Raw genomic sequence first — 8,687 nt, 5'->3', positions numbered from 1 at the left:
TTTTTTTTTTGCTTTGCCTGATTCTGTTGCTTTTATGCAAAAAAAAGCATTTCCATGTTATGCTGAGAGCCAGGGCTTGTGTGGGTAGACAGACAGAGGGATCCATCACTTTCAAAACATTAAACCTGTGTTTCCCTCCTCATTCCAGTGCTTCACAAAGCAGTGACTAAATCATTGCTGCTTTTCTCCCTCTGAAATATGTCTCTGTCTTTCTGCCACTGAAGTGAAGGGAATTTTGCCCCAGGTGAGACCAGCCAGGAAAGCAAGAGTGAACCGCAGTGACAGCGCCAGCAGGAACATGGCCAGGGGGTAAAGTTGTCTCATCCTTTGTGATCCTCTGCATCCTCTGGCTTTTGTGCCAAGGAAACAGCACCTCACCTTTCCCTGAAGTGCTGTGGTGTGGGGAGGGTGGAGAGCAGACTTTTCTTGATGGGTTCTTCAGCTGGGCTGTGAAGGAGACCTGTCTTATTAATGCTTTCCTTAAATACTCTGAAAAAAAACACCTTTTATTCCACACATAGCTGCCTTCAAAGAAAGATGGTTTGTGGGAAGAGGAAATGGCTTTTCTTAGCTTCCCTAACACAGCTGGAAAACACAGGTGAGGTTTTGGGCACACAGCCCTTTTTCTGGCTTTTTTCTCCTGTAATTGCTTTAGGATGTGCAACGGATGTACAGCACACCTACAAGAGAAAAGAATTCTCTTCAGGAATATTAGCATGGCTGTGAGCCTTCCAGCAGGACCACCCTTCCCAATTCTACGCCAGTCTTCTGCTGAATTTAGGAACTGCTTAATTACAGCCTGCTTGAATGGTGCCAGTCAGCTGAACAGCACCAAGGGGGCCACGGGCAGGCTGTCTGCCCCAGCCTGGAGCAAAGGATATTAGGGATAAAAGGATGTTTTTTTCCCTATCCCACAACCTAAACCTCTTTATAGACTCGCCAGGTTGAACTCACTAACAAATCATTTTCGGACCCGTCTTACTCTGCAAACAAACGAGCCTCGAAATCTTCCGGAGGTGGCTCAAAAACGCAAGCAGAGAAAAGGAATCTTGGTTTTCTCCTCGGATATTTCCATCTGGAACATTCTGAAAGACACGTTGAATTAAGCAGAGGAAAAGAACACACTGAAGCCCTTCAAGAACACTCCAGGAAAACAATGGCACTTGCAGCGACTTCCCTCCAGTGCGTCGAGGAAGGGAGAACAAAGGGCCGATTTATCGGGCGCGCGAAGAATGGTGTTATTGTTCCTTTATTTCCGACACATACCCACCCAAACAGACAGCAGCCCTTCCCCCAAACACACACCAGGCTGGGGGTGTCTCAGCTGCCCTGCCTGTGCAGGCAGGAACGCCGAGTACTTCACGGGATTGCTCAACAAGCTCTGAGCAAGAGGCTCTAACCCCTGGCAAGCGGGTAGGGGTGGGGGGTTTTCGGGCTGAATTTGCATGGAGGTGTAAAGAAGCGGCTCTGACTTGTCTCCACCTCTGAAAGCTCGTTAATTATTCCTTTGATTCATTCACTCGGTTGCCTGGTTAGCAGGGAACACGCCGCGTGCTGGAACTTGACCTCCCGAGCGCGTTGTGAGCCCTGGCAGAAGGGCTGGTTTGAGTGGCATCTCCACAAACACCAAATTTCCAGTAAGAGGAGAGAGGTTTCTGCAGGATGACTGTAGCAGGGGCTGGTATGACGTGCATCCCTCCAGTGGTGGCTGTACAAACCTGGCTATAAATCACCACCACACAAAGGCTCCTTTCCAGGTCAGGGCTTCACCTCTGGCCCCAGCAGATGCTTCCCGAAGCTGTTCATCCTCTAGGAGCTTCCAGGAGAAAAAAATATCAAATGTGTGATGACCACCAGCAATTGCTACTGCTTTTGTGATGAGTTAGGATAAGAACTGACTGCACAGTGGTGTCCTAACCCAAGCTCAACAGAGAATAAGCTGCAGCTGCAGCATAAGCATGGATAGCACCCTCATTTCTGTACTCCAGCTATGACTTTCAGCCTCATGTTTTAATCTAGTTCAACACTGCAAGCACTTGAAAGCAGAAAAAAAGACAGGTCTTAAGTAAATTCTTTCACTTTGCTTTGTGTTACTGCGATTTTTACTTTTTCCACCAGATTCTTGATGAATCCTTTAACAGAAAAAAATGGGATTAACAGAAGAAAGCATGGCAGCATTGGTTTCCTCACTTGCTGGCCTTTGGTTTCTGAGCCACTGAATTTCTCCTCTCTTCATGCTGAAATAAAAAAGAAGTTGCCATAACTCAGGGATTCCTACACACTTTTTTGCAGCATGAGCAAAGCCAACTGAAATTACCTTTGCTCAGGAGGGCACATGGGCAGCTAATGCTCAGTAACTAAGTTGGGATGGCAATTCATCTGACCCACTGAAGGCATCAAGTTATTTCAGGTAATTGTCACTTTACAGCACCTTGAAAGGAAGAGGAAAATCCAGAGGAATTCACCTTACCCTAAGACAGAAAGCAAAAATAGGCCAGTTGACTCATGCCCAGAAACACACCCATTTGTCCCACTGACAATAAAGGGAGCCTTGGGTGCTGTGCTGATGGAAACAGCACAGACATGTCAAGGTGAGTCAAATCCCACCCCCACAAGGAACCCTGAGCCACCAGGGCCTGGTCCAGCTCCTGCCCCTGAGCTGGCTGTGAAAAGAGACTGATCTGTTCTCTTCTCACACTCCATGAAAAGCTGCTGAGGGTCTTTGTGTCTCCAAGAGAATATTTCCCTCACCTCCAGGAGTCACATGGAGGAGTGAAAAGTCTCCTACCTAGTTTTTGTAACTCATAACCCAGGCCATCACTGCCCTTCATCCAGAACATCCGTGTCACCACAGGGGTTGCTGAGGTGCTCTCCAGTGTCTCCCTGAAGTGCTGGCCCTGGAGCACTGATCTTGCCACCAGGATTTTGGGTGTTTGTGGCTGCCAGCTCACACCTTCACCTCTCCAAACTGCCCACGGACCTTCACTTGGGTCCAGGGGTTTGGTCTTCCCAGATTTCAGCGTCAATGTCTCATCAATCAGGGCAATTGCAACTAATTCTATTGCAGCTGCCATGAGGGTTAACAGCAGCCTTGTACCCCAGGTTACCTGGCACAGATGGTGAGTGTCCCCTGGCCCACGGCTGGGTGATGGCCCTCCTTCCTCCCCTGTGCCATCCCCACTTCCTGAGCCTAAGCCTGGCCATGAGGAGAAGGTCTCCAAGGGACGTAAGGAGCAGAGATGTCCAAGATGGCACCTGGTGGGATGGAGCCATGTGGGATCCCCTGCAGCCTGGAGGCTGGCAGGCTGTCTCCAGCCCTTGGAGGGATGTATTAACCCAAGGAGGGTGCCCACACTCACTCAGGGCATGTCCCAGCTCTGCCAGGAGGTACTTGATGGTACCAGCTGGATGCTGGGGTGTGGTATAAATAGCACAGACTTCCACTACTAAGTAATAAGCACAGTAGGGAAACAAACACTGCACATGTGCACAGAGAGATGCATTCACTCAATAAACATGAAGCTCCTCAGCCAAAAAGGTGGCACTTCAGCTGAGAGAAGGCAGAGGAGAGCAGAGGGATGTCACCCAGCAGGCACAGGCACCACGCACACACAGAGATCATTTAGCACGCAAAAGTAAAAAATAGCGGCTGCGTAGTTCGGAAATACAAAAATAGTTTGGCTGTTCCCTTCCCCTCTCCCTGCAGTCATCGCTCCTCTGCAGCCCCGGGCTTTGTTTGTGGCAGTTGCTATGGGGAGGCTGTGGCTGCCAGGCCCTGCTGGGGAACAATCCCAGGGAAATGGCCCTGTAACAGCTCCAGCCTCGGCTTTCCCCCTGTCCCTGCGAGCATCTGACTTGGTGCAGCTTGATGCAATAAAGCATCACAGGGCAACCCTTCTTCACAAAGCATTTTCTGCCCTTTTAAAACAGCTGTCGTGTCCAGGGAGAAAGTTTTTGGGCTGCTCCTTGCAATAAGTGCCATCTGCTCCACGAAATCACTGTCGGCATCACAGAACTCCTCATGGGGGAATGTGCCCGTGGCCAGGTCTGACCTTGGGAAATATCCTGGACCAAATTCTGCTGGGTACCCTGACCCTGCAGAGCCATCTCTGCCAGGGAAAGCAGGACAGGGAACAGCAACTGCCCCCTTCCTCACCCCTCAGGGCGAGCTGGGGGCTCAGCACAGCAGCCAGTGCATCCCATGAGAGCAGTGACCTGCCTGTCTCAGGGGACACGGCCTTGGGGGGTGAAGTGGTAGCACTTCCAGCACTTGCAGGAGCACGAATGTCCTGCCTGATAACCAATGTGTGCAGGCAAGGGCTTGCAGCACCCTCTGGCTCTATCCATAGGTGACTTGTCAAAAACATCCGCCTCCTTTCCACAACCCCACCTCTGCCAAGCTCCCTCCCGACCATTCCATGCCTGGCCCAGTGAGAGACGTGGCAGCCCATGCAGGTGAACCATCCACCTCTCTGCCTCTGCTGCCTGGTGCCAATGGGCAGCCCTTCATGGAGTGCCTGCAGCCCGTCACCTCCTGTATTTGGGAGTTTAAACATTCCTGTCTGCAATAAACCTGTCTTGCTTCGCCCCACGGCTGTCTGAGCGCCGTGTTTCCCTTTCCTGCAGTGTTCAAATACACTGTTTGGCACCTAAAGGCCTCACATTTTTCTAACACCTTCTATGTTTGCAGCACTGTGCAGACATTCCTTGCCATCTCCCAACGCCCCGGCGAGGGCGGCGAGCAAATATTATTCTCTTTCCTTGGGTGGGAAGACTGAAACAAAGTGAGAGGAGCTTGTCTGGGACCACAGGGCTCAGCCTCCCCAGAGCAGGTAGCTCCTGAGCCTCCTTTCCCTTTGTGAGAGTGCTCTGTTTGCTCTCAGCTCATGGACTTTCTCACACCTGGAGCCCATCCCTGTGGCTGGCAGGGCCGTTTGCTCTCCATGAGCTTGGCCGCCGGGGCAGAGTAAGGTATGAGCAGGGCATGAGTAAGAAATGTTTCCTGCTGGGGACTTGGGTTTAGGGCTGCTTTTTCACTCTGTGGAAACACCCAGCTCTTGAGAGCAGCCCTGACCTTCTCCACTGGCGGGGCTGGAAGTGCTGCAGCTCAGTTTTATGAAAAAGGCGAAGTGTGAAAAATGTGAGAGGACTTTGCAGAGCTCGTGGGTGGTTTTGCTGCCACGTAGGTGGGGACAGTGAGGTTGAGCAACAGGGACGGGAGTGGGGATTTACAACCTCCCCATCTCCAGTCTTGTGCTCCTCCAGCCCTGCTTCAAGTGGATCCAGCCTAAAAAGCCAGGTCTTTGCTTGCTTTACACAGAATAGATGGGGTTTTGCATGTTGAGCTGCCTGCCCACTTGAATTTTTCATTCACATTGCCCTGAGGATCAGGTACCAGGTGACTCAATGAAATGAGAAGAAAACTGCATTTGCTGTCCTGCCTGTTCTTACCCACGTTTATTTCTGAGCTCTGGGATCTCAAGCACCAAACCCTGAGTATCTCCAGCCACTTGGCAGAGCTGTGCTGATAAGAAAAGGAGCCATCAAAGGGAAGCACCGCTGTAAAAGGAGTGCCCCTGACTTTCCCTCATGGCTCGCAGGTGGGGAAAAACGACGACTTTATTGTTTTTTTGTCGGGAACAGTATTTATACAAGCTGGCAAAAGACCAGGGCTTCTATTCCTGGCAAACCCCATCACCTCTGGTCTGGCACAGGTGAGCAGAGCCCAGCTGGCACAAGGTGTGCCCTCCAGCAGCTTCCCCAGCAGCTCTGCCAAGGCTTTTGAGCCCTGCCAGGCTCTAAACTCCGAGCATTTTACAGATGGAAAGTCTGTCAGACCACACTTCCACGACTTTCTAGGGTTTTTTTTTTTCTCCTCACGTGAGTTTTGAATCAACAAACTACCTTACGCCGAGTGCATTTTCAATTCAAAAGCTTGGTTTCAGTGTGTGTTCAAGGGGCTTTTTTTTTTTTTTTCTCTTTTTAAGTGCTTAATGAGCGACAATCACCCTCCTGTAGCACCGACCTCTGGGGCAGACACAGGTTCATTGCCACAGCCCTGTTCATGAAACCAGAACAGGAGAAAGAGGGACCCAAACGCATTAGAAAGTTTTTCAGGAGCATTTCAGGAATTTTGGTGGCTCAGATGGAATTTGGTGACATTTGTAGCCAGCTGCAAATTTACCTGCGCTGGAATTCAGCCTTTCAGATTCCAGGGCCCATTATCTAGGCTGGGGCACTGTTTCAAGCTCTTAGTTTTACAGCCCGCGTGTAACTACGGAGAGCAATTTAAATAATTACATCCTCGCCACAAACAGCTTGAAAACTGAAGTGGCTGCGAGGAAAGAGAATGGGAAGGTGTGACAGCACTGCTGGAAAAGAGATTAACCGGGAAAGTGGGTCAGAATTCTCTGGGAGACAGGAGCTGCTCAGTGATCTTTACTGAGGGAGCCCCTCGCTTTGGTTGTGTTCTCAGTAGTCCCCCAGATACATCCCCCCTGGTACCACCAGCAGCCAGGCAGCCTCAGCACCGAGGTTCCCATCTCGTTCCTCTCTAGGAAGTGTGTTCTGGGCTCCAGAAGGGATGGTGAGTGCTCAGGGCTTGAAAAGAGGTGATGGGGGCTCAGTCAGGGCTCTGCCTGTCCTGGGGAGGCTCATGAGAGGAGGTTTCTCCCAAAGAGGTTGTGACTTCACAAGCATCAAGCTTGTTATGGAAAACTGGACAAACAAGCAAAAGATAAAGATCTGGATTAAAAAAAAAAAAAAAAGGAAACTCTAAGGTGGATGTTGAAGAAACCTGGGATAAACTGGGATTCGCTACGGGTTAAGGCATCAGCAGTGCCCACAGCGTGGGGAGAAGCATCGGAGAGCTCCACAGCCCCTTCCCCTCCTTCTCACCAACCCCTCTATCTGAGAGCAAGCCACTCTTGCTCCACAGTATTTGTTCCCCCAAAAAGCCTGGGAGCAGAAGGAGGAAGCCTGGCTGTATCCAGCTCCCACAAGCACCATCCACCTGGGAAGGCACAGAGCAGGGAGGGTACCACTAAATAATCCCCAGAGCGAAGTGGTTGGCATGGCTGCCCCAGCTCAGGAGGGCTTTCCTCCACTGGCCATTTCTCCTGGAGTGGTTGGGATGAGAGGGAGCCACTGGCCTGGCCAAGGTCACCCCCTTTGGCGCTCTGTGCCAGCACCACAGTCTGCCAGGGCACCAGCTCCATTCAGTGGAAATGGTGAGGGTTTGTACTACAAATCTCTGTTTAGGGCAGCATTAGTCATCTGCCGTGGGCGTGATTCAAGACCACAGTTAGCTGACCAAATTCCCTATATAGTCAAGAAAGAGACCGAGAAAGACGGGGGCGTGATCCCAAGTGCCTCCCTTACACTCCTGGAGTCAATACTGCCATTGTGTACGGACTGGTATTTTAATTTCTGGCTGTAGTGAATTTTCTGTGGAATCTGTGAAAGCAAAACAACCTTTTAATACTTCATCAAAGTGGTTTTTCCCATGTTTTTCAGCCACCGGCGGGAGGCACCGCACGTGTTTTCCTGGTTTGCACTCCCCCCCAATAAACAGCTCTATTTTGGCTACACCTGCCAGGTGTTCCTGGAGTCTTCATTGAGAATCAATCCCCCCCAAAAAAACACCCTAGGAGCAGCATTTCTCTCCCCCTCACCTCCAAAGCAGGGCTGGCAAGGAGCACTGGGGACCAGATCACAAAGAAGGGTTTTTCTGAGGCCTTAGAAAGACAAGGAAAACACACAAAAATGAAAGTAATGGAGTGAGGAGACAGAAAAAGCACAAAAGCCCTCTAAGGGTTCAGGTAAACTACTGGAATGAGGGAAACCCTGGGCAGTTACAGTCACTGCACAGGTGAAGGGAGCAGGAGCCTGGGAGATAATAGGACTTAGGATTAGTGAAACACAAATGAAGGAATAACTGAACCAAAAATACATCTGCAGGGACACGGGTCATTCACCACCAGCTGTCAAGGAACTACATAGGAAAGAGTTGCTATCTTTAGTTACCTGTTGTGTCAGGAGGCAGAGAAAATGATGCAGTGATGCAGCAGTGCTGGAAAAGAGCAAACATCATCTAAAGTTCATTCACGAGGGAGGAAGGGGCAGCCCGGTGAGCCTGACGCTGGTATTGGTGAAACAACAGGCTATTCAATTTCTGAGCACTTCTACTTAGAAAGAGCACTGTGATGCCAGTTTTCTTATCAGATTTCCAAATTCCCTTGTTTCCTCCCCCCATCAATCATTTTGCCTTCACACTGCCCTTCAGATTCTGGTTCTTTTCCCCTCCACATCACCATTACCCTCATTTCCCCCGACCGAAGGTGTTTACATGTTTATGTCAGCTTACCCAGTGACACCATGACTTTCTATCTTTGGAATAACCAGCAACACTTCTATTTCCATAGACTCCTTTGTGACTCAAAGTGATGCAATCTCCCAGTTTGCATCCATCAATTGTTCTTGAACAGTTCCCTGGGACCATTTGCTGTTGGCAATTAAGTTCTGTTGGTCACATTAAGTTTTGTGCCATTGTTTCCATTTCCTGACTGTAGGAAAAGGCAAGTCATTGCAGTGCTAATATTAACACGACATGATTTTGCTGTTTGCTTGTGCAAAGCTGCAGCTTTGAAAGAATCACTCTTTGAGCCACAGCTCAGTTGGTTGAACAC

General features: G+C 50.0%; 1 long non-coding RNA gene across 2 annotated transcripts; it reads right to left on the bottom strand.

Annotated features, from left to right (window-relative positions):
• Positions 1–7,348: 7,348 nt before the first annotated feature.
• LOC108495319 lies at positions 7,349–8,457 on the bottom strand. Of its 2 annotated transcripts, none has more exons than XR_001874065.1 (4): positions 8,348–8,457; positions 8,026–8,071; positions 7,674–7,736; positions 7,349–7,455 (listed from the first exon to the last, which is right to left on the bottom strand). It is a non-coding gene; the product is annotated as an uncharacterized LOC108495319 (long non-coding RNA). The 2 variants fall into 2 exon arrangements; XR_001874066.1 differs by having other exon boundaries at positions 8,335–8,386.
• Positions 8,458–8,687: the final 230 nt, after the last annotated feature.

This window comes from Lepidothrix coronata, unplaced genomic scaffold (genome assembly GCF_001604755.1).
Source record: "Lepidothrix coronata isolate B3197 unplaced genomic scaffold, Lepidothrix_coronata-1.0 Scaffold30, whole genome shotgun sequence".
NCBI classification, from domain to species: Eukaryota; Metazoa; Chordata; class Aves; order Passeriformes; family Pipridae; genus Lepidothrix; species Lepidothrix coronata.
This window is presented reverse-complemented; position numbering and strand designations above follow the sequence as displayed.